Genomic DNA, 24,157 nt, shown 5'->3' with positions numbered 1-24,157 from the left:
TATGTCCAAAAATTATGCCATTTGTTGACGAGCTCTGGAATAATACCACTAGTTCCTACAAAAATTGGCATAAGGAAATAAAATGATTTAGTATTTTTATTAAATCAAAACAAATGTCAGAAAATAGAAAAGAAAACAAAATAGAGAAAAGGGTAACCTACTTGTGTAGCCACCTGACGGCCAAGTGGCCAGCCCAGTAGCAACCCAGCCCACTGGCACCTCTGTCGTCTTCCTCCCCCTCGCCCAAAGCAGCTACGAGGCCGGCATGCCGCAACCACGCCACCACCTCCTTCCTACTTGCCTGGCGTCCTCCTTGTCGCCCTGGAATGCCCGGACGATGCCATGCACCCCCTGGACCCTCTCACTCTCCCCCAGTCCTCTACTCTCCTCTCGCTCACTTTCTCTCTCACGGCCGAGCGCCACCGTCGCCACCGGCCACCGTAGCCGTAGCTACCGCCGTCCCCTTGCCCTCTCCCTGTGCTCAGAAGCTCCGCCACATCGCCGGCTATCTCCCCGTCAAGCCACGCGACGCGGGAAGCCCTGGAGAGCCTCCATCGCCGCCATCTTCATCTCTGGTCGCCGGAGATCGTCCTCGCCATCCCGCTCAGCTCCAGCCCTTCCCCGAGCTCTCCGACGACGCCACCGATTCCCTGTGAGCCCCGCCGTCGATCCACCCTACTCCCTTGCCCTTCTGCGCCCTCCAGCCCCTCCGCCGCTCGAGCCCGAGCTCCGACCGCTGCCGCAAGCTTCGCTCCGGCGAGCTCCGCCGCCCCTGCAGCCTCTTGTCTGCTCCCCTGGATGCGGACGAGCATGGGCTACGCCCCGGTGCTCTCAGCCGCCGCCTCCATGCAACGCAGCGCTGCGCCCACCCTTGGCCGTGCTCCCGCCGCCGCCCCGAGCTCTGCTCCGGTGAGCTCCGGCACCCCCACGATCTCCCGCGTGTCCCACTGGATGTGCGCGAGCCTGGGCTCCTGGGAGATGGTCTCCGCGGCCCATTTGGTCGCCGGAGACGCGATCTCGAGCCCCTCCGCCGCGTTCGGCCTCACCGGCGGCTAAACACCGGTGGGGTTTGACCCCTTTGACCTCGCCGGCCTGGCAGGTGGGTCCGGCTCGTCAGGTGATTAGCTCAGCGCTAATCACCGCCTAATTAACCCCCCTAACACTAACAGTGGGCCCAGCACCACTAATTTTAATTAGATTAGTACAAAACCCTCCGTTTAACACTATGACATTGACGTGTGGACCCCACACGTCAGGTTTGACCTGGTCAGCCGCGGTTGACTCGCTGACGTCATGCCACTGTCATATGCTGACGCAGTTATTCTTTTATGGTATTAAAACAAATCAGGAAAATCCAGGAATTGTTATAAACTTCAAAAATTCATAGAAATTCAACCATAACTCAGATTGAAATAATTTATATATGAAAAATTATCATAAAAATGCAATCTATCCATCTGTACTAGTTTCATGCATGACAAACCAACTTATACCTGCTGTATAAGTGAAACACTAAAATGGCATTTATAAAGGGCTTATTTTGGAGATGCATTTGAATCTTTGGTTCAAATGGGCTCCATCCAAATAACAGCTAGTTGCATTAGCTCAAACAACATCACATCTACATGCCATGATCATGCATCATATTCTTGCATATGCTTGTGTTTTGATTGTCGACACCGTTCCTTCTTGATAGGTCGTGCTCCGGAGAGTGTTCCAAAGTACCTGTCTGAGGAGTAGCGCCTTCCTTGTTGATCTACCAGGCAAGCAAACCCCCTTGTTCATTCCGATACAATCCTACTCTTTCGCTCCTGCTCTCAATTATTGCATTAGGACAACAATGATTCAACTGCTACTTTGTGCTGCGGTAGTTGAACCCATTCCTCTGAATGACCTGTCATTGCCACAGTAAATAGTTGAAACCCACTAGCATGTGTAGGAGTTGATTGAAGCCATTGTTGTGTTCCTACCATCCCATGTCTGCTTATGTCTACTACACAACCTTCTTCTTGTACACGTTGTTGGGCCTGCAAGTGCACAGGTTTGTAGGACAGTAGCAAATTTCCCTCAAGTGGATGACCTAAGGTTTATCAATCCGTGGGAGGCGTAGGATGAAGATGGTCTCTCTCAAACAACCCTGCAACCAAATAACAAAGAGTCTCTTGTGTCCCCAACACACCCAATACAATGGTAAATTGTATAGGTGCACTAGTTCGGCGAAGAGATGGTGATACAAGTGCAAAATAGATAGTAGATAAAGGTTTTTGTAATCTGAAATAATAAAAACAGCAAGGTAACTAATGGTAAAAGTGAGCGTAAACGGTATTGCAATGATAGGAAACAAGTCCTAGGGTTCATACTTTCACTAGTGTAAGTTCTCTCAACAATAATAACATAGATAGATCATATAATAAGCCCTCAACATGCAACAAAGAGTCACTCCAAAGCCACTAATAGCAGAGAACAAACGTAGAGATTATGGTAGGGTACGAAACCACCTCAAAGTTATTCTTTCGGATCGATCTATTAAAGAGTTCGTACTAGAATAACACCTTAAGACACAAATCAACCAAAACCATAATGTCACCTAGATACTCCATTATCACCTCAAGTATCCGTGGGCATGATTATATGATATGCATCACACAATCTCAAATTCATCCAACCAACACAAAGTACTTCAAAGAGTGCCCCAAAGTTTCTACCGGAGAGTCAAGAACGTGTGCCAACCCCTATGCATAGGTTCATGGGCGGAACCCGCAAGTTGGTCACCAAAACATACATCAAGTGGCACATGATATCTCATTGTCACCACAGATAAGCACGGCAAGACATACATCAAGTGTTCTCATAAAAGACTCAATCTGATAAGATAACTTCAAAGGGGAAACTCAATTCATCACAAGAGATTAGAGGGGGAGAAACATCATAAGATCCAACTACAATAGCAAAGCTCGGGATACATCAAGATCGTGCCATAGAGGGAACACGAGAGAGAACACGAGAGAGAGATCAAACACATAGCTACTGGTACATACCCTCAGCCCCGAGGGTGAACTACTCCCTCCTCGTCATGGATAGCGCCGGGCTGATGAAGATGGCCACCGGTGATGGGTTCCCCCTCTGGTAGGGTGCCGGAACGGGCTCCCGAGAGGTTTTTGGTGGCTACAGAGGCTTGCGGCGGAGGAACTCCCGATCTATCTTGATATTCGATCTTTTTAGGGTACGTAGGCTTATATAGGCGAAAGAAGTCGGTCAGGAGGTGCTCGAGGGGTCCACAAGACAGGGGGGCGTGCCCAGTAGGGGGGGGCGCCCTCCTATCTCGTGGCCTCCTCGAGGCTCTTCTGACATGAACTCCAAGTCTCCTGGATGATATTCTGCCCAAAAATAACGCTGCTGAAGGTTTCATTCTGTTTGGACTCCGTTTGATATTCCTTTTCTTCAAAATACTGAAACAGGCAATAAAACAACAATATGGGCTGGGCCTCCGGTTAATAGGTTAGTCCCAAAAGTAATATAAAAGTGTATAATAAAGCCCATAATCATTCAAAACAGATAATAAAATAGCATGAATGCTTCATTAATTATAGATACGTTGGAGACGTATCAGCATCCCCAAGCTTAATTCCTACTAGTCCTAGAGTAGGTAAATGATAAAGAAAGAATTTATGAAGTGTGAATGCTAGAAGGTGCACAAGTTTGATCAATGATAATTTCAATCACTTTTCTAGCATAATTCTCAATATAATTGTCGCATGAATATTCAGATCCAAATGATTCAAGATAAAAGCTTATAAAACATAAAAATAATAATGCTTCAAAGCACACTAACAAATAATCATGTCCTATCAAAATAGCATAGCCAAAGAAAGCTTATCCCTACAAAATCATATAGTTAGGCCATGCTTCATTTTCATTACACAAAATACTCCCATCATGCACAACCCCGATGACGAGCCGAGCAATTGTTTCATACTTTTTAACGCGCTTCAGCTTTTTCAACTCTTACGCAATACATGAGCGCAAGCCATGGACATAGCACTATGGTGGTAGTTGTGAGGACAAAAAGGGAGAAGATAGTCTCACATCAACTAGGCGTATTAACGGGCTATATGGAGATGCCCATTAATAGATATCAATGTGAGTGAGTAGGGATTGCCATGCAACAAATGTAATATAGCTATAAATATATGAAAGCTCAACAAAAGAAACTAAGTGGGTGTGCATCCAACTTGCTTGCTCACAAAGACCTAGGGAATTTTGAGGAAGCCCATCATTGGAATATACAAGCCAAGTTTTATAATGAAATTCCCACTTAGTATATGAAAGTGACAACATAGGAGACTCTCTATGATGAAGATCATGGTGCTACTTTGAAGCACAAGTGTGGAAAAAGAGATAGTAGCATTGTCCCTTCTCTCTTTTTCTCTCTTTTTCTTTTTTTCTTTTTTTTCTTTGGCCTTTACTTTTTTATTTTTGGCCTTTCTCTTTTTTCTTTCTTTTTCTTCTCTTTCTTTCTTTTTTCTTTTTGTGAAGTCCGAAGTCTTATCACGACTTGTGGGGGAATCATAGTCTTCATCATCCTTTCCTCACTGAGACAATGCTCTAATAATGAAGATCATCACACTTTTATGGATTTACAACTCAAGAATTACAACTCAAAGCTAGAACAAGATATGACTCTATATGAATGCCTCCGGCGGTGTACCGGGATATGCAATGAATCAAGAGCGACATGTATGAAAATTATGAAGGTGGCCTTGCCACAAATACGATGTCAACTACATGATCATGCAAAGAGGAATATGACAATGATGGAACGTGTCATAATAAACGGAACGGTGGAAAGTTGCATGGCAATATATCTTGGAATGGCTATGGAAATGCAATAATAGGTATAAATAAAGGGTTTATGATACCGGCGAAAGTTGCGCGGTAATAATAAAGGCTAGCAAAGTGAAAGGATGAGTGTGTGCATATCCATGGACTCACTTTAGTCAAAAAAGAACTCATATACTTATTGCAAAATTCTACTTAGCCCTCGAAGCAAAGTACTACTACACATGCCCCAAGAGGGATAGATTGGTAGGAAAAGACCATCGCTCGTCCCCGACTGCCACTCATAAGGAAGACAATCAAAAGAGCACCTCATGCAACAAATTTGTCACACAACTTTTACCATACGTGCATGCTACGGGACTTGCTAACCTCAACACAAGTATTTCTCAATTTCATAATTACCCACTAGCATGACTCTAACATTACTACCTTTATATCTCAAAACAATTATCAAGCAACAAATTGATCATAGCATCCAATTCACTCCCTATGATAGTTTTCATTCAAATTACCATGCTGTTTAAGACTCTCAAAATAATATAAGTGAAGCATGAGAGTCTAGCAATTTCTTCAAAATATAACCACCGCCGTGCTCTAAAAGATATAAGTGAAGCACTAGAGCAAACGACAAACTACTCTGAAAGATATAAGTGAAGTTCAATGAGTTGTCAAAATAATTATGTAACTATGTGAAAACTCTCTCTCATTTAAGAATTTCAGATCTTGGTATTGTATTCAAACAGAAAGGAAAGCAAAACCAAATGACATTGCAAGGATAGCACAACTCAAGTGAAGAAGCAAAAACTTAGGCACAACTGATACTAACCGATAGTTGTTGAAGAGGAAAGGTGGGATGCCTACCGGGGCATCCCCAAGCTTAGATGCTTGAGACTTCTTGAATATTATCTTGTGGTGCCTTGGGCATCCCCAAGATTGAGCTTTTATGTATCCTTAATTCCTCTCATATCATGGTTTCTCTTTTTATCAAAAGCTTCATTCACAACAAAATCAACAAGAACTCGTGAGATAGGTTAGTATGAACCAATGCAAAACCTTATCATTTTCTACTGTAACAAATCACTTAAATTATTATTCAACATTGAATACTAAATGCCTCTGCATATTTAATACTCCTATCCTCAAATAGAATCATTAAACAAGCAAACATATGCAAACAATGCAACTATAACAGCAATCTGCCAAAACAGTATAGTCTGTAAAGAATGCAAGAGTATCAATACTTCCCTGACTCCAAAAATTATGAACTAAAATTCCCACTGTAATAAATTTATGAGATCTTAATATGCAAAAATATTCAACGTTATACCATTCTCTGACTTTTCTAGGGAATTTTTGCAACAGCAGTAAACTTTCTGTTTTCAAACAGCAACATGTATACTAGCAAAATAAGCATGGTAAAGGATATCCTTGACTTTATTATTGAAAATAAAGATGCAAAACATTAATATAAATAACATCAGGCAAATACTAACAAAATAAAATTAAACTCCAAGCAAAACACATATCATGTGATGAATAAAAATATAGCTCCAAGTAAAGTTACCGATGAACGAAGACGAAAGAGGGGATGCCATCCCGGGCATCCCCAAGATTAGGCTCTTGGTTGTCCTTGAATATTAACTTGGAGTACCTTGGGAATCCCCAATCTTAGGATCTTGCCACTCCTTATTCCATAGTCCATCGAATCTTTTACCCAAAACTTGGAAACTTCAGCCACACAAAACTCAAAACAAAACTCGTAAGCTCCGTTAGTATAAGAAAATAAATCACCACTTAGGTACTGTAATGAACTCATTCTAAATTCATATTGGTGTAATATATACTGTATTCTAACTTCTCTATGGTTCATACCCTCCGATACTACTCATAGATTCATCAAAATAAGCAAGCAACACAATGAAGACAGAATCTGTCAAAAACAGAACAGTCTGTAGTAATCTGTATCAAACGTATACCTATGGAACCCTAAAAATTATGAAATAAATTGCTGGACCTGTGTCATTTGTCTATTAATTATCTTCAAAAAGAATAAATCTAAAATCACTCTCCAGTAAAAATGGCAGCTAATCTCGTGAGTGCAAAAGTTTCTGTTTTTTACAGCAAGATCATATAAACTTCACCCAAGTCTTCCCAAAGGTTCTACTTGGCACTTTATTGAAACAAAAGCTATGAAACATGAATACTACAGTAGAATAATCATGTGGACACAAAAAAACAGTAAGGGTAAATATTGGGTTGTCTCCCAACAAGCACTTTTCTTTAATGCCTTTTTAGCTAGGCATGATGATGGCAATGATGCTCACATAAAAGATAAGAATTGAAACATAAAGAGAGCATCATGAAGAATATGACTAGAAAATTTAAGTCTAACCCACTTCCTATGCATAGGCATTTTGTGAGCAAACAACTTATGGGAACAATAATTAACTAGCATAGGAAGGTAAAACAAGCATAGCTTCAAGATTTTCAACACATAGAGAGGAAACTTGATATTATTGCAATTCCTACAAGCATAAGTTCCTCCCTCATAATAATTTTCAGTAGCATCATGAATGAATTCAACAATATAACCAGCACCTAAATCATTCTTTTCATTATCTACAAGCATAGAAAATTTACTACTCTCCACATAAGCAAAATTCTTCTCATGAATAGTGGTGGGAGCAAACTCAACAAAATAATTATCATGTGAGGCATGATCCAATTGAAAACTAAAATCATGATGACAAGTTTCATGGTTATCATTATTCCTAATAGCATACAAGTCATCACAATAATCATCATAGATAGCAACTTTGTTCTCATAATCAATTGGAACCTCTTCCGAAATAGTGGAATCATCACTAAATAAAGTTGACACTCTTCCAAATCCACTTTCATGTTCATCACAATAAGATTCAACATCCTCCAAAATAGTGGGATCACTACTTCCTAAAGTTGACACTCTTCCAAACCCACTTTCATCAATATAATCATCATAAATAGGAGGCATGCTTTCATCATAATAAATTTGCTCATCAAAACTTGGGGGACAAAATATATCATATTCATCAAACATAGCTTCCCCAAGCTTGTGGCTTTGCATATCATTAGCATCATGGATATTAAAGGAATTCATACTAACAACATTGGAATCATGCTCATCATACAAAGATATAGTACGAAACATTCTAATGCATTCTTCTTCTAGCACTTGAGCACAATTTTCCTTTCAATCATACTCACGAAAGATATTAAAAAGATGAAGCGTACGAGACAAACTTAACTCCATTTTTTTGTAGTTTTCTTTTATAAATTAAACTAGTATAAAACAAGAAACAAAAAGATTTTATTGCAAGATCTAAAGATATACCTTCAAGCACTCACCTCCCCGGCAATGGCGCCAGAAAAGAGCTTAGTTTACGGGGTGTGAGTGAGTGCCCTTTACCTAGCGTCCCCGGCAACGGCGCCAGAAAAGAGCTTGATGTCTACTACACAACCTTCTTCTTGTAGACGTTGTTGGACCTGCAAGTGCACAGGTTTGTAGGATAGTAGCAAATTTCCCTCAACTGGATGACCTAAGGTTTATCAATCCGTGGGAGGCGTAGGATGAAGATGGTCTCTCTCAAACAACCCTGCAACCAAATAACAAAGAGTCTCTTGTGTCCCCAACACAGCCAATACAATGGTAAATTGTATAGGTGCACTAGTTCGGCGAAGAGACGGTGATACAAGTGCAAAATAGATAGTAGATAAAGGTTTTTGTAATCTGAAATAATAAAAACAGCAAGGTAACTAATGGTAAAAGTGAGCGTAAACGGTATTGCAATGATAGGAAACAAGGCCTAGGGTTCACACTTTCACTAGTGTAAGTTCTCTCAACAATAATAACATAGATAAATCATATAACAAGCCCTCAACATGCAACAACGAGTCACTCCAAAGCCACTAATAGCGGAGAACAAACGTAGAGATTATGGTAGGGTACGAAACCACCTCAAAGTTATTCTTTCGGATCGATCTATTAAAGAGTTCATACTAGAATAACACCTTAAGACACAAATCAACCAAAACCCTAATGTCACCTAGATACTCCATTGTCACCTCAAGTATCCGTGGGCATGATTATACGATATGCATCACACAATCTCAGATTCATCCAACCAACACAAAGTACTTCAAAGAGTGCCCCAAAGTTTCTACCGGAGAGTCAAGAACGTGTGCCAACCCCTATGCATAGGTTCATGGGCGGAACCCACAAGTTGGTCACCAAAACATACATCAAGTGGCACATGATATCTCATTGTCACCACAGATAAGCACGGCAAGACATACATCAAGTGTTCTCATAAAAGACTCAATCCGATAAGATAACTTCAAAGGGAAAACTCAATTCATCGCAAGAGAGTAGAGGGGGAGAAACATCATAAGATCCAACTACAATAGCAAAGCTCGGGATACATCAAGATCGTGCCATAGAGGGAACACGAGAGAGAACATGAGAGAGAGAGATCAAACACATAGCTACTGGTACATACCCTCAGCCCCGAGGGTGAACTACTCCCTCCTCGTCATGGATAGCGCTGGGGTGATGAAGATGGACACCGGTGATGGGTTCCCCCTCCGGCAGGGTGCCGGAACAGGCTCCCGAGAGGTTTTTGGTGGCTATAGAGGCTTGCGATGGCGGAACTCCCAATCTATCTTGATATTCGATGTTTTTAGCGTACGTAGGCTTATATAGGTGAAAGAAGTTGGTCGGGAGGTGCTCGAGGGGTCCACGAGACAGGGGGGCGCCCCCAGTAGGGGGGCGCCCTCCTATCTCGTGGCCTCCTCGAGGCTCTTCTGACGTGAACTCCAAGTCTCCTGGATGATATTCTTCCCAAAAATAACGTTGCTGAAGGTTTCATTCCGTTTGTACTCCGTTCGATATTCCTTTTCTTCGAAATACTGAAACATGCAATAAATCAGCAATATGGGCTGGGCCTCCGGTTAATAGGTTGGTCCCAAAAGTAATATAAAAGTGTATAATAAAGCCTGTAATCATTCAAAACAGATAATAAAATAGCATGAATGCTTCATAAATTATAGATACGTTGGAGACGTATCACCTGCTATTGCCTAGAGTGTGTCAGGTCTGATTCATTGGGAATGAACTGGAGTGCAGTGCTCTATGTTCTGATGCTGAGAGTGAAGTGTGTGAACACGATTTGGTAAAGGTGGTGGTGAGAGGCCATGTAGGAGTACATGGTGGGTTGTCTCGTTGGAACCTTCCTTAAGCACTGAGTTCTATGTATGTTGTCCAATGACTCGATACTACCACACATTGGATTCTGGTAACTCGACCCCTCTCGACTTATTAACCAACTTGATCTCTGTCCAGGAGTTGCAACTAGTTTCTGGTGTTTGTAGGTAGTGCTATTTTTCTACCAAGTGGCACCCGACAGGGTGGGCTTGGGACAGACTAGGCACACGTGGCCTGGTGTACCGAGTGGCACCCGGATGGTGGGCTCGGGAACCCTGCACACATTGTTTGGGGCCGTGAGCGACACCCCGGCCGAATCTCCTTGCGGATGGAACCCAAATAGGCGATAAACCTGGATTAGAGTTTTGTGTGGTTAGTTAGGTCGTGGCCGACACCCTCACCAGGCTTCCGCTTGAAGGTTGCCGAGTTACATGACGTGTACATGGTGGTAAGTGGCGAGAGCGTGTGTGAAGAAGTACACCCCTGCATGGTTAACATGATCTATTCGAATAGCCGGGTCCGCGGTTAAGGACTCCTTGGATGCTTACGTGGTACATAGACAACTTGAAGTGGATACTCTAAAATGCTCAAGACAAGTGTGAGTGCTATGGATGGACTTCTCGTAGGGAGATGTGGATCAATCCATAGTAGTGTATTGTGTGGTGATTAGTGGACTCGTGTGCTCCATCTCACCTCAAAGAAGTTTCTCGTTGTCGTAGAACAGGATAGCCACTGAGTCAAAGCTGGCTTGCTGCAACTAAACCCCACATTACCCTCTTGATACAAATGCATGTATGATAGGATCTGATGTAAGTCTTGCTAAGTACCTTTGTACTCATGTTGCTTTATTTATGTTTTTGCAGCAGAGTCTTCAGTCTTACTAGTTTCCATGGACTTTGACAAGTAGCTTGTACCTCAGCTACGATCTTGATAGGATGTTGTAGATAGTCAAGATCTTCAGCCTTTTTCATTTGTAGATGTCTGTACTCAGACTTGTAATGCTTCCGCTTGTTGCTTGTATGCTCTGTATGATGGGTCCTATGACCCCTATTTGCAATAAATGCTATGATGGCTCTTTGAGCCTTATCTATATGAGTTTTTGAGTTATGCTGTGATGCCATGTTGTACAACACATACTTGCATGTTATGCGTACGTGTAATGTGTATTGCTATGTGTGGGATCCGACTATCTAGTTGTTTATCCTTAGTAGCCTCTCTTACCGGGAAATGTCTCCTAGTGCTTCCACTGAGCCCTGGTAGCTTGCTACTGCTCCGAAACACTTAGGCTGGCCGGCATGTGTCCTTCTTCGTTCATGTGTCTGTCCCTTTGGGGAAATGTCACGCAGTGTCTACCGGAGTCCTATTAGCCTGCTACAGCCTGGATTCTCCAGAGTCCTGCTAGCCCAGTTGCTACAGCCCGGATTCACTCGCTGATGACCGACACGTTTGATGTTGGGTCATGTATGCCTGTCCCTGTAAGTTAGTGCCTCTTTGGGTTCAAGACTAGCCATGTCAGCCCGGGTTCTTTGTCATATGGTTGCTAGCGACACCATCATATACGTGTGCCAAAAGGTGCAAACGGTCCAGGGCATGGTAAGGAGACACCCGTGGGAATACCATGCGTGAGGCTGCAAAGTGATATGACGTGTTACATGCTAGATCGGTGTGGCATAGAATCGGGGTCCTGACACCAGTAGGGATCAATATTTGAAGTGGGCGGAGCCGAGGTATGGCACATAGCCGGGACCGGATACCTGTCCAGCATGCCGAAGAAGGCATCCGAAGAGTGGCCTGCCGAATGGTTCTATATCGAGGACGTCTCCCTTCCTGACCCGGTCCGAATGGGTCTTCGCAAATTTTTAGGCGTTCTATTGAAGAAGCACCACAGCTGGCACCCTTAGAACCTTAAGAGGAAGATAGCACGAAAGCCCATCAATTGATGAGCAAGATAAAGATGCTCGCCCAGTCTGGATTATCATAGAACGAGGGGTTCAGCCACTCCAACATAGAAGGTTTCCATGTGGCACTATAATGGGGAAGATGACGCCTCCCGCTGCGGTCGGAAGGGTCCGGACACCCTCGCCGCTTTGGCCAAAATACTGGCAGAACTATACAAAGCGGAGAAAGAGGAGTTCAGTCGTATTAAGTGCCGAGATGGATTTTCCATGTACAATCCTCCTAGCTGGGTGAGTTCCAATCCCACTACTCTACTCATTCTACTCCCTGAGTCATTTTCCATGGACATTAATCCGTCCATTTGTAACAGGAGTGGCGGAAGATCACTAAGGGGCTCCACAGCCCCACCCCACATCCAAAGGACCACAACCTGGACCTTGACCTCGGATTCAAAGAGGATCTAGATATATTCGTGGAGCTCGAGGATGGGGTGTTCTACCAGACGAGCTATGACGACACGGAAGTGGCCATCACCACCGACTATCCCGGTCTTCTCCCTGCCTCACATGTAAGTAACAAGGAGACATCTCTTCTAAAAGAGCTTCCTCGTTTCGCCTCACCCACCACCCTGCCTCGTGCTCTAAAGGGGAGGCACTCGGCGCGCCATACTGCACCTGATGCGACTCACAAGAGAGCGGCGCCTACGATGGGCAGGCCTTCAAAGAGGAAGGCAAATGAAAACACGGCCGAGCCTTCATCAAAGAGGTATGGCTTTTTAAATATGCTCCTTGGCTGTCACATCGAAGTGTGATATTATCCGTTGTGTCTTATTAGGAAGAATGTTCGCTGGACTATGTCCGGTGATCCTGCCGCCCATGCCTCCACTAGCCAGATTTTGGACTCTGCCTTAAGGATAGAGGCTGACGTGGGAGTGATGTCGGATTGTCCTTCTGCAGAGGATTCGGATGATGTATCCGTCACAAACTCTAAAGTGGAAAGCGCCATGAATCATCGGTGCTGGCAGGCCGCTCTTCGAGACCCTCGCTTTACAAGTGAGGCATTCAGCGCCTTCAGTTCGGCTGATGCATACATCCGAGCTGCTTGAGATGGGCTTGCCAGAGCCACAAACCAACTTTTGAAAGATATGCGGGTAAGTACACATTTGTACAAATCTGATAATTATATACCAGTAGCCCCCAAGACTTGAAACAGTTGATACAATTGATTTAAGGATCATTGTATAACCACGTGCTCACAGAGAAGAACAACCCGTTGTCTCAAGAGCTAGAAAAGTGTTGGACCCGGCTAGCTGCTGCGACCGCCGAACTAGAGAAGTCCAAGAAGGCATCGCCTGGTAATGTATCCCTCCATTGAGAAAAACATAATTATATACCAGCAATGCTAACACAGTTGCATATCTTATGTCCTGATTGTCAGATCATCCGGGAGAGGCGTCGGAAGTCGCACAAGCGGGTGAAACAGAAACCAAAAGGCAACTGGCCGTGGGCGAATGTATACTGACATGGGTCAGGGAGGATAAAAACAAACTCCAGGATTCCAACACACAGCTGGGCGAAGAATTGAAAGATGTGCGGGCCTAGCTGGCTGACTCTGTAAAGGAAAATAAGAGGCTGCAAGGCAGCATATTTAGTATGTGTTCAAACTTACCTCCACGTAATTCAGCAAGGAAAGGAACTGACAGAGTTATGTCTGTAGGTATGCCGAATGGCCATCCCGAAGAGGAGATGTCCGGATCTTCGAGCGATCTGCTACAAGAGCTGTTGCAAATGCACAAGCGAGCTTGGTAGGCGATGCAAAGTGTCGCCAAGGCTTTATGGCCATCTGCCTCCCCTCCAGGAAGTATGGAGGAGCTTGTACATCTATTCAAGGGAGCGCAACGGCGCTTCCGATTATGGAAGATATCAGCCTGCCGGGATGGTGCGCGAGAGGCCTAGGCCATGGTGAAAACACGGTATACCAAGCTTGATCTGAATCATATGGCCTGGGTCGGACCTTAAGGGTCAGATGGAAAAGAAATTCCTGTTAGTTTAGTATATGACCAGGTAAAATTAGCCACAAAATATTCTCAACAGGATTGTAAGCTAGACAACCTATTGGACAGCATAAAAGAGGAAATTTTTGAGTCTAAGTGACTATGTACTTTCCTTGACATATTTGTCCCTAGCCGGATTGTAAAATAATTGTCATGGCAGACCTTTTCTCTTCGACCTCTGGACCCAAGGGTGCAGAGTGTTTCCGAATACCTGAGCGGCAAAATAAACCGGGTATGCATGGAAACCAGGCGTAGGGGTCATAGTTGCTTGAACAGACAAGTATCCGGCTAGCTATGTTATATTACATTGTGATTGCAAGAAACATCTTCCAGAGAGAATAGTTCCGTTAAGGGTTCCTTTCCTTGGGTGAGCATGCATTAACGTGCATGTCTGAACTGTGATTGGAAAATCGCAACATACATAACATCTGGGGGTTCATAGTTTACTGAGTAAAAAACATTTTTAGTCCGCCGACCGAATATTCCCTTAAGAATGCTAGCTTTCGGCTTCACCCAGTCTAAGGTACACATCCGGATGACCCGGCAGTAACAATCACAGAGGTGCTCCATTTATGCCCTAGCCGAACTAATGGGAACGTAGGGCACAAGCACAGGAGCCAGGCAACCCATCTTGGCCAAAACTTAAGTCATATCGATGCATATAATGGTGAAAAAAGGTACATACGAGGAAAAGACACGTATGTGGTGAGCTTAATGCTCTGAAAATAATAATAATAAGCTTCTGTATGAGAAGCCCCCAGGTATAATGGACCTACATATTTTGAGGATGTGTATGTCTTAGGTGCACGGTCCAGCCGTACGAAAGCTTTAAGGCTAAAAAAGAAAAAGCAAAAAGAGAGAAAAAAGTAATGGAAACAAAAGGGAGAAGGAGACGAACAAAGAGTTCGGCACTAGGCATAGAATCTTCGGAGTCTGGCCACGTTCCATGGGTTTGACTCTAGGCAATTGTCTGATGCATCATGCAGGTGGTTTGCTCCTCCAGTGAGAACTTTGTCAATGATGAAGGGACCTTCCCACTTGGTCTTGAGTTTGTCCTTTTTCTTCTCCGGCAAGCGTAGAATGAGTTCGCCAACATTATAAGTCTCGGCCCGTACTTCTCTGCTTTGATATCTGCGGGCTTGTTGTTGATAAAATTCGGAACGGGCTTTTGCGACGTCGTGCTCCTCCTCTAGGGCATCTAAGTTGTCCCGCGGATCAAGCTCAGCTTCTCTCTCTTCATACATGCGCACTCGAGGTGAGTCATGAATAATGTCGCAGGGTAACACAGCCTCTGCGTCGTACACCATGAAGAAAGGTGTATATCCGGTAGTGCGATTGGGCGTGGTCCGCAGCCCCCAGAGTATAGAGTCGAGCTCCTCGACCCAGTGCTTGTCTGATTCTTTCAGAGACCGCACTAGTCTGGGCTTAATGCCGCTCATAATAAGACCATTGGCTCATTTGACTTGACCGTTTGTTTGCAGGTGATAGACGGAGGCGTAATCGAGCTTAATGCCCAGATTAACACACCAGGTTTTCACCTCACACTACAAAAAAAAGACACATCCGTCATACATATGACACTTCTATGACGATAATTGTGACAAAACCCGGTATCATCATAGATGTGGTGGGCTCCTACTTCTATGACAAAAAATCATGACAGAAAATGGGCTTTTCGTCCTGGGCGGGCCGGAGACACAGCTGCATGACATTCTTTGGGCCGTCCATGACGGAAAAAACTATGGTAGAAGCGAGGGCGAGGAAAATTTCGGGGAGTTCCCGATTACGGTGGGTGGTCGGGGGCCGAGCGATGCACGTTTCTCTCATACACGTATGCGCGTGTGTGCGAGGTGTTGGCTCTAACTGAACCCGAGTGAAGCGTTGGGCTCTAACTGAACCCAAGCGATTGCACTGCAGGCTACGCATTACTGGACCCGAGCGATTGATCGATGGCTGTTAACTGAACCCGATCGAGCGGTTCCTTCGCTACTGCTGCTAACTGAAGCCGATCGATGCTGCCTCTTTGGATGAACAGTGAGCGTTGCAGGGGGGGTTGGATGAACAGTGAGCGGTGGGAGTGGATGAACAGGACCCGTGGCGTTGCCTCTAGATGAACAAGACCCCGATCGATCGAGCCGGTTGGGGCTGGATGAATAGGACCCCGTGGAGGGCTGGATGAACAGGACGACCCCGTGGAGGGCTGGATGAACAGTAGACGGTGGAGGGTTGGATGAATAGTAGCCCGTGGACAGGAGGTTGAACAGGAGCCCGTGGAGAGGGGTGGTTGAACAGTAGCCGGTGGAGTAGTGCGCGGTGGAGGCTGGATGAACAGGAGCCCGTGGATGAACAGTCGCAGGTGGAGGCTGGAGGAGGTCGACGGTGGATGAACAGTAGCCCGTGGAGGCTGGAGGAGGTCGACTATGGAGATGAATAGTATCTCGTGGAGTCCCGTTTTGCGGTACGCCACACTCCTCCAGATGAACAGGACCCCTGTTTCGACCGTAGCGCTCCAACAGAAGTCCACTTTGTCCGTTTTGCGGTATGCCACACCCCTCCCGATCAACAGGACCCCCGTTTCGACCGTAGGAGGTCCGTTTTCTCCGTTTTGCAGTACGCCACACCCCTCCCGATCAACAGGACCCCCGTTCCGACTGTAGGGGGTCCGTTTCATCCGTTTTGCGGTACGCCACACCCCTCCCAATCAAAAGGACCCCCGTTTCGACTGTAGGAGGTCTGTTTCCTCTATTTTGCGGTACACCACACCCCTCTTGATCAACAGGACCCCCGTTTCGAACGTGGCCGATCTAACACAAGGCTGATTCCCCCATTCTGTGGTACGCCAGGCCTCCTTTCCACCGCCTGTTCCGTCCAAGCCCTCTCGATGAACATGACGATGCATTCCGTTCCGACCCAGCTGGTTGGCTCCCCATGAACATGACGACGACGTTGTTTCTCCGTTCCGACCCAGCCGTGTACACGAGCCCTGGCCGTACGTATGCGCGAGTAGGCATTCGAGACCCCGCACGTATGTACACATACGTGGCCATATTTTCTTTCTTGCACCCTGGCCGTTGTACGTACATGTACATGCTACATGCGTGCCTCTACTACGACACGTGCGTGCCTTTACTATGACACGTGTGCGCCTCTACATCCACCAGTATGTACTCACGACCAGAATGACAATGCTACGTACGCTTTGACCAGGTGGGTCCTAACTTTCAGGCACTTCCTTGTGTGCTAAGATGTAGCTGGTGGGTCCCAGCAATCAGGGGGCAAATCGGTTTTTTCGGACGCACTTCCTTGCGTGCGAAGATGTAGCTGGTGGGTCCCAGCAGTCAGGGGGAAACGTTTTTTTCGCGAAATACGGTGGCCCGTCTGGTGGGTCCCCACTGTTAGGTGGAGGAATAATTATTTTGCGCGTAATAAGGAGGCACTTCCTTGCTGCGGCCGTGGACCCAGCTGTCAGCCCCTCCACGTACAGTCCACGTCCGATGGAAGTCGTTCCTTGACCATGTTGACCACGCCGCGCTGAGAGCACTAGGATGGTGGACGACGGCGAGGCCTAGGAAGGGGACGACATGGAGCCGAGGAAGACGCGGCAGTGGATGCCCATGCGTAGAGGAGTACGAGGGTTCACTGGTTTGCTGCGGTGTGAGGCTGTCGTCGCCACAGAATAACAGGGGGTGTGGGTGAGTAGAGGGATGGCCTGGCCAGCGGTGGGAGTAGTAGGGGGCGGTGAGTCCTCCGCCGCATCGCAGCCGGCCACGGGAGGCAGGAGCACGAGGCATGACCGGCGCTGGTTTGGGCGGCTGGAGCAAGAAGACCAGAGGTTGAAGAAGCACTACGACCGTTGGATGGAGATCGTACGGTCACTAGAGCTAGAATCGTGCATATTCACTAAGTTGACAAAGCCCTCCGTCCCCGTCAACTTAGTAGGCCCACAAGTCAGCCTGCCACTATACTGGGTCCCAGCTAACAGGGGGAGTATTCATTTTTTTGTGCGTAATAAGGAGGCACTTCCTTGTGTGCGAAGATATAGCTGGTGGGTCCGAGCTGTCAGCGGTGGTAACGTTTTTTTCATGAAATACATAGGCCCTTTCGGTGGGTCCCTGATGTCAGGTGGAGGAATCATTATTTTGCGTGTAATAAGGAGGCATTTCCTTGTGTGCGGTCGTGGAACCAGCTGTCGGCCTCTCCACGTACAGTCCACTTCAGATGCATGTCAGTCATTGACCACGTTGACCAGGCCGTGGCGAGAGCACCATGGCGGTGGACGACGGCGAGGCCTAGGAAGGGAACGACATGGATCCAGGGAATACTCGGCAGATGTTTCCCACGCGGAGGGGAGTACGACTGTACGAGGGTTTACTGGTTCGTCTACCGTCGTCGGAGAATAACAGCAGGTGTGGGTGAGTAGAGGGATGGCTAGGCCAGCGGTGGGATTACGGTGGAGCGGTGAGGCCTGTGCGGCAGCACAGCCGGCCGTGGGGAGGAGGGAGCAGGCAGTCCCGCTGATGCTTGTTTGAGCGGCTGGAGCAGGAAGAGCAGAGATTGAAGAAGCATGACGGCCGTTGGATGAACATCCAACAATCACTGCTGGTGCGTCAACCTTTTTTTTAGGAAAGCCTCAAATCTGTGGAAAACAGCATACAGCCCATCTGCCATTATTTCTAATAATTTACATCCCATTTGCTAATTCTTAAGTTTTTTTGGATCCCATATTCTTTTTGTGAGCATTACAGCCCATATTATGGCCACGGTAAAAAAATTATACGAAATTTTGCATATTTCGGTGTGGTCCGAACTATTTTTAATCCCAAAATTTCGACTCATATTCAAACTGATTTTCAAAATAAATGTATATAAATATAAATTCCAACAAATTCTCCACGCATAAAAATTAATGTAATTTGAAATCTCGAAATGAAAAAAAGATATTTGAAACTAATTGCTGGTTTGATGTGTTTTAAAAATGTACAACCCATTTCTAATTACTGATGGGCCATTTTCTCAGCCAGCCGAATGAAAGCTCTCCTCGTCTTGAAAGATTTGCAGCCCAACAGGCCTAACAAAGCGACTTACTTGGCAAAAAACAAAAAAAACTGGGTTGTGGCCGTGGACCCAGCTGTCAGCCTCTCCACGTACAGTACTCTTTCGATGCAAGTCGTTCCTTGACCATGTTGACCACGCCGCATGGAGAGCACCACGACGGTGGACGACGGCGAGGCCTAGGAAGGGGACGATGCGGAGCCGGGGAAGACACGACAGTGGAAGCCCGCGCGGAGAGGAGTACGGGCTTTCACTGGTTCGGTGTGGTGTGAGGCTGTCGTCGCTGTAGGGCCTGGCCAGCGGTGGGAATAGTAGGAGGCGGTGAGGCCTCCGCGACAGCACAGCCGACCACGGGAGGCACGAGCATGCGGCACGACCGGCGCTGCTTTGGGCGGCTGGAGCAAGAAGACCAGAGGTTGAAGAAGCACTACGGCCGTTGGATGGACATCGTATGGTCACTGGAAGTAGAATCGTTCATATTGACTAAGTTGACAAAGCCCTTCGCCCCCGTCAACTTAGTAGGCCCACAAGTCAGCCTCCCACCAAGGTGGGTCCCAGCTAGCCGGGGGAGTATTCATTTTTGTGTGCGTAATAAGGAGGCACTTCCGGTGGGTCTGAGCTGGCAGCGGGGGGAACGTTTTTTTAATCCAGAAATATCGATTCACATTCAAACTATTTTGAAAAATAATTTATATAAATATAAAATCCAAATAATTGTCCACGCATAAAAATCAATGGAATTTAAGATCTTGTAATGAAAAAAAATTGAAACTAATTCCCGGTTTTATGTGTTTTAAAAATGTGCAGCCCATTTCTGGGCAAACCGAATGAAACTCTCCTCGTCTTGAAAGATTTGCAGCCCAGCAGGGCTGATAAAGCAAGTAGGCCTTGTTTGGGTATTTCTTTTAAAAAATAGAACTGGGCTAGCCATTTTCAGCAAGAAAAAAACACAACTGGGTTCATGATGTGGTAAACATAAATAAAACCCTGGCTAGATGGGCCACAGCCCCCGCACAGCCCCGTTGTTACCCTGATCCATCGCTAAAACTAGTATAAATAACAACTGCTTGTTCCTCAAAAAAAAACTGCTCGACTTGTTGGGTCCCTGGTGTCAGCCGCTCGTAGTGTAATTCTCTCGTTTATTGACTACGTTGACAATGGCGTGAGCCCCAGATGTCCAACCATTAGGAGGAACCATATATTTGGGCTTGTAATATAAAGGCACTTGCTTGCGTACTGCCATGACGCTAGTGGGTCCCTACTGTCATCCTCTCCACGTACAGTCATCTCCTTGTTCCTCTCGGTTGTTGACGACGTTGACAACGCAAGAGGGCGGTGCACCATACACGGCGAGTGAACCAAGGCCGCAAGGCGGAGGACGACGGCGAGGCCTCGGACGGAACGAACAGGAGCCGTGGAAGATGCGCCGGTCCAGTCGCAGGCGGAGGGGAGTACGAGGGTTGACTGGTCCGAGCGCGGGTGCATGTTGGGGCTGACGTCGCCAGAGAATAACAGGACATGTGGGGGAATAGAGGGAGGGACTGGCCAACGTTGGAGGGTACATACGGTAGGGCAGAGGAGGCGTAGCCAGCCATGGGAGGCGGGAGTAGGCAGAGCTGACGGGGTGGTTTGGTTTGGGCGGCTGGAGGAAGAAGAAGACAAGAGATAGAAGATACACGACAGATGTTGGATGTCAATCCAACGACTGGTAGGCAGAATCGTTTGTTGACTGGCTAATAAGTTGACACCACCTTAGATAGGCTATTTCCTCGCGAGTCCCAAATGTCAGAATCCAAATCCGTCACGGTCATGCAGCCTTTCCTATGAAAATTTACAACCCATTTGATGTGCTAGTTTGAAATAAGTTTGTGGGTGCTGGTGGGGGCTAATCACTTGGCTTCTGTAATGCACAGTGAGCTCAAGCAGCCGGCGAGAGTGATATTATTTCCCTTGGTTGGGATTTGTTACAATATTTCACTCTAAATTAAATGAATGGCAAGCCATTTGCCTTGTTTCAAAGAAAATATGACAGTCACAGCCGAGTTGAAAAGGGCAGGAACATCTAACTCCAGCTTACAAACTGTACAAAAGCACGAGGGTTAATTGTTCATCAGGTTTACAAAAAAACCCAGATTGAAAAGGGCAACAACATCTAACTCCAGCACTGTTTTCGGCAGTCACAGTCAAATGGATCGGTCAGGTCCATAGAATGAACATCCTGGGTCGTAAAATTTACTGGATTATGACCACAATATGTTGTAAATAGAAGCCCGGCACGTTCAGAAGCTCTTTTGCCCACCTGAAACTCCTTTTTTTGCTCTTCGACATACCCATCCGTCAAAACCATGCTGCTGATAAACTTAAGCCTGATGGACAATAGTAACCTCGCATTCAGCAGGAAGAATGTGACAAATCTTGTGTTTGCACGGTTGGCTACATATCGTTCTAGCGTTATTGTTTTCAATCGAATCTCATGAGAAGTGAGAAAATCCCGATGCTTACGAATCCACCGATTGGTTATAACTTTCTTACCCCGTCCTGTTGCCTAAATAGACATGAAGATTGAAAACTGTTAAGGTCTAAAAGAAGAGTGTCGAAAGAGCAACAGCTGAACGGTTAATTCTAGTACACTATATGCGGGCTTCCAATGTGCGTGAAATTATCACCTTTATATACAACTTCTCCAGACATGGAAAGCATTGCAGCAAGCCAATAATCTTGTTCAGATCAAAACTATTCATTTGGATATATAAGATCTTGACAGAATCAAGCACCATTGATAGGCCATCCATGGAGAAACTCTTCATTGAGCATAGAACATAATATTAGTACAAAATGTGTACTCCAAGATGATATATAAATTATGCGCAGAAATTTAAAATGCAGCTTATGGTTACAAGTGTAGATGATAATATAATGTACCTGAAGAACTGTGGAGCCAAACACCATATTGAAATGAGCATAGAGATCGTGTATTACACCCAAGGTCTCCAGTTTAGGCGCAGAGAGGACGGTTACTTGCAACGGTGAAAAACTAGAATCAAGGATCAACCTTGGAAGTGAAGGGGCATCTTGGATGATGAGCTGCCTTCTGTCAAAAGAAATTCCAATTCTTACAAGGTTAGCTGACTTTATTTGGAGACAACCGATTCTAACTGTGAAAACAAGCACCAAGCACTCCAGCGCGGGGCAACTGGAGTGGATGATGGTGTGCAATGAGGCCTCTGATATACGAACCCACACAAGTGAAAGTTTCTTGAGAAATGGGAGTCGAAGGTTTAGTACCAGATTGTCTGGTAGGTAGCACAGCGTAAAGGTGGCGGTGCGGAGAGAGGAGGAAAACTGCGAGATGGACATCGGTGCTGAGGGCACAAGTTCACGGTGTTTGGTATGTGGTATGTGATTTCCAGGGGAATACTTGAACTCAAGCAGTTGTAGTTCTATGAATTCAGGGGATTTTAGCCAGGCGTCCACCATGCAGGGCATGGTATGCTTGCTCAGGTAGCATGACATGATGCAGAGGCTTTGAATGGAGCCCTAGTGGGAGGAGATGATGGCTCTAGGGATTTCAAAATCATTGAAGAGAGATAGCTGACGATAGTCGAGATTAAGGGGCACGGCGCGCCATAGAGGGTGCCACCGAATTGAGAGGACTTGGGTGCGGTAGCAATCCTTGGTGGGAGAAGCGAGATGATCTCCCCAAGGACGGCGTCCGGGAGATCGCTGATGTGGTCCACCCGAGATTCTATGGGTTCCTGGGATCCGGTGGGAGCAGGGTCGCCGCTTCTCCCCATGCTGCCGGGAGTGGGATCTACAACAGGCGTCGCCGCTGGCGGGAGCCTCATCTTCTTGGCCTGGGGTCAGCCGACTCCATTTTCCTCGAGGGTGTCGCGTCGTGCTCAGGGATTTGAGCAGAGTTCGAATGACGAGCCTAGTTGTAGTGCGAGCAAAGAAGAAGGGGAGCTGGGGGTTTTCTGTAGGAGTGAGGAAGAAGGGGAGCTGGGGTTTTCTGTAGGAGTGAGGTGAGGAATTTGGGGGTACGAGTGGAGCGAGCTGACGTGACGTGGGTGGGAGCAAGGAGGAAGAAGAGCATCCAGGGTTTTTTTGGGGGGGCGGTGTGCTGGGTGTGGGTAGCGCCTCTCATTCAGTAAATATATGGGCTTTTGAATTGATTTTACTATTTACTAGTGTAGATGGAATGTTTTGTCTTGGGCCCAGAGAAACAATTACCACTAGTACAGTGGAGACACTCTACAGCTACCTAGAAAAACAATTACTACTAGTATAGTGGAGACACTCTACCGCTTCTGGCTCCTCCTAGGCCATTGAAACGTCTCCCTCTACTGAATGTCGTTATACTTTTGTTCACCGACATGCGAGCCCTGCAGCGCGCGGGCCCAAATGCCATCCACCAAATTAGAAGGCAGTATGCAGGCTGAGAGTCACCCCGGTTGTAGCGCGGCAGTAACGAGCCGTCGTATAACAAAACCCCACCTCCCCGCAGTCTAAGTTTGACGGACGAAGCAACCATCATTTCACTCTTCGCTGAATCCCCTTCTCCCTCACTGTCTTCAAGAAAGGCAACACTCGCATCTGCCACTGTTCTTCTCTCCCAACGAAGGGATGGTAAGCAGATCCGTGATGTTGGTATATTTTCGTTCAGAGAAAAAAAGAACTTTTGCAAAGCAGTAACCGATCCTCACTCTCTTTTTTGTTTCATTGTCATTGCGATTGTGTTTTCCTTTCAGTGGTCTCCTAGTATTCATCAGTTTCATGATGGACCAAGGAGAACCAGGCAAATATCTGCGAGCAGACGCGGGAGGCTGATCCCCACGAGACAGAGAGCTCCAAGAAGATGGAGGCGGCCACCGAGCCGACCCCAGATACGCTCATGGCCACTACTGAGATGGTCAACGCCCCGTTTGAGGTTACAGCCCCCGTGGCACTACAGGAGCAGTTTTCCCCCTTCGAGGATGTGTCCCCCCCCCCCCCCGCTGAGCTGCCCAAGGTGATTTCCTTCTTTGTCGATCTCGATTGTGGTTTTTCATCTAAGTAAGTGGTGATTAATAATGCAA

This window comes from Triticum aestivum, chromosome 3B, assembly GCF_018294505.1.
Source record: "Triticum aestivum cultivar Chinese Spring chromosome 3B, IWGSC CS RefSeq v2.1, whole genome shotgun sequence".
In the NCBI taxonomy this organism is placed as follows: domain Eukaryota; kingdom Viridiplantae; phylum Streptophyta; class Magnoliopsida; order Poales; family Poaceae; genus Triticum; species Triticum aestivum.
This window is presented reverse-complemented; position numbering follows the sequence as displayed.